At 38.1% G+C, this 2,745-nt stretch overlaps 1 long non-coding RNA gene across 1 annotated transcript; it reads left to right on the top strand.

Annotated features, from left to right (window-relative positions):
- The first annotated feature begins 1,393 nt into the window (after positions 1 to 1,393).
- LOC106960052 (uncharacterized) lies at positions 1,394 to 1,892 on the top strand. The gene is made up of 2 exons (XR_001427485.1): positions 1,394 to 1,468; positions 1,650 to 1,892. It is a non-coding gene; the product is annotated as an uncharacterized LOC106960052 (long non-coding RNA).
- Positions 1,893 to 2,745: the final 853 nt, after the last annotated feature.

The raw sequence follows: 2,745 nt of genomic DNA, 5'->3' as shown, positions 1-2,745 counted from the left end.
TTTTCTAGTTTGCCAGCATTAACCTCGCGAGAAATGTCATCCAGGCTACAATTCAGCTTGGAGAGACAAAGGAATGCTCTTTTTAAAAACACTACTTTACAATACGGGACATTTACAGGATAATACTAATGCGGGAGGATGGTGGGAAACTGGTTAAATATGTTAATTTCCCGGCTAAAACGGGAAACTTGACAGACAAACTTTGGTTATAAGCCTTGACGAAAACCAGCACATATCCATTCAAGAAAGACCACTCATGGTCTGAATACTTGTTTCACACCTAATGGAGCTGTGTTGTTGAGTTTTTTAGTGGGTTTATCTGAATGTGGTGTCTGTCCCTTTAAGAGATACAGCCCAGCTACGTGTCATGTGACTTCAACAAGAAAGCTACATGTGAAAGTCAGATTTCAAGTATTGTCCATGTGTCTTTGCTCTGAATGTAGCATTGTGGGTATGTTATCTTTAATATATTATTGTATGTCATTATTTTCACATAATTTCTGGTTTGTTAGGTTTGATGCCAAGTATTTTTGAATGTTTATTGCAAGTTCGTACTACCTTTGTTATTACATTATGATGAGCTGCTGCAATGCATAAATTAGTTAATGCTCATATATTGAAAGTCATTATGTATTATAGGCTTGATAATTCATGTGGAACATTATTTCATTCATGTACATTAAGGTTATTTGCACATGTTTCTGAGAGAGGCTGAAAAAGTTATGTATACCTTCTGTGTGTTTTAGTTTCACACTTCTTCATTATCAGTAAATCTGTGGACAATAAATTAACTTTCCAGAGTCGTGATGTTAAGGAAGAGTTTAGCCGACTGTCTTTTTGGTTTTTTGTGACATTTTCCTCTTGGTAAGAACATCGACAGCAATGCACAGTCCTCACCTAAGTAAAATTTCTCCAGTAAGAAGTCCTAAAATATGTGTAACAGTATTATACTTCCAACTTTGTATTACCCAGTAGTAAATTATATTAGCTAAATTTATTTATATTTAAAGTTCATATGAGTAGTTAGTAGATACACTTGTTTATATTTAAGTAGTTAGTAGATACACCTGTTTATATTCAAGTCCGTATGGGGTGGTCGTTATGAGATAAATTTGTTTATACTTAAGATCCACACAAACTGTAAGATTCATACTATCTACAGGACACAACTGATGGTTAACTCCACAGAAAGAAAGATGAAAACTGAAGGTAAAAATAAGAAATATGGAAGAGAAATGATAAAAAAGAAGAGATCCCAACCTTTAAGGATTATTTAGCCCCTCCTACAGTGAGAACCCATCTGCTCAGAGCGGGTAGATGAACGGAGGGTGCCAACAACGAGCAACGGAAACGCCACCATCAGCCATGGCCACGCATAAGGCCGCTGCTACCGCAAGAAGGTCCAGGGGCTCTCCAAATAAGCATTGTTCCAGTTAAAGGACTGAACTCTTTTACAAGATAAAGAGAGGTAGGACTAGCTTCTTTTAGTTGATGAAGAAGCAAGGGACTTGAATGTTGAACCAAAAAGATTAATTTTGCATACTAGGCTTATAGACTTGTTTCGAAACCCTTTTATTGTAGGCAGCCCTTATTCTGTGAGTGACCTTACATTGTTGGTTTTAATTTCTTTACAATTTCTTTCCCCACAGAACCGACGATCAGTCCAGAGCGCGCCATTCAATTGACTAAATGGCTGAAAAATAATATCTGGCTCGCAGGTCAGGTTGCCCAACACATGCGGGAAGCTGCAATGCATCGAGGAGCACAGATCCAATCAAATGGGACAATCCCACTGCAGCAAATATTGGCCGTTTCCACGTTTGTTGGAAACACCAGGCATGGTGAGGTTTTACCTCATATTAGGATCAGTTAAACACTCAACTGCAATACCATGTTTAAATGTACAAATACAATCAAGCTCAAAATATCAGATCACCCAGAACATATATTTGTACCAGAGATGAAAGGTTGAATTCAATAATTCTTCTCTCACGGAGCTGAACGTTTCATTTATTTGACTATCGGATTGTTAACATGCTTTTGAGTGCATGAAAGTGCTCTTGAGCAATGTGTCTGCTCTTGCTGCACCTGTGTACGCTGTGCCCATTAAACTGGCAGTGGATTTAAAAATAGATTTAAGAAATTCAGAAAAATTCAAAGTGAACAAGACAAGCCATCAACACAACACGAGGATAAAGAAAAAGAAAAACCCATCTCCAGAGCTGAAGAGAGGATTCAACGTGATGAAATTGAACTACGAAGTCAACGGGCAAATTCCTATCTGCCGAAGAAACGAGTCAAAGATGACGGCTCTAATGGTGAAACTTCACGGAGGCAGGACCTGTTTGACAAAACGAGGGCTGGACGCTGAAAAACAGGTCAAAGAGCTCACGGATGACAACCAAAGATTGAAAATGCAACTAGACACGTCTCGGCAAAAAGGAAGCACATTTAGAGATGAATCAGATGCCCATAAAGTCGAGCTTAAAAAGCTATCAGATCTCTTGAGAACTAGAGAGGACACAATTAGCAATCTTAAGATGGCATCGGATGCAAAACAAAAGCAAATTGATGCTCAGGAAGAGAAAAGATTCAAAGTGCAGGCAAACGCATTTAAAAATTCATCAGAAGCTCAGAAAGTTGAACTTACAACAATGATTACCGATCCAATAAGAAAGTCATAAATAATCAGAATGAAAATGGCAGAGACACAGCAAACCACACAGCAAAAGGAAAAGCCAAGAG

The sequence above is a fragment of the Poecilia latipinna genome, unplaced genomic scaffold, assembly GCF_001443285.1.
Source record: "Poecilia latipinna isolate Pla-1442-1.1 unplaced genomic scaffold, P_latipinna-1.0 Scaffold1150, whole genome shotgun sequence".
NCBI classification, from domain to species: Eukaryota; Metazoa; Chordata; class Actinopteri; order Cyprinodontiformes; family Poeciliidae; genus Poecilia; species Poecilia latipinna.
This window is presented reverse-complemented; position numbering and strand designations above follow the sequence as displayed.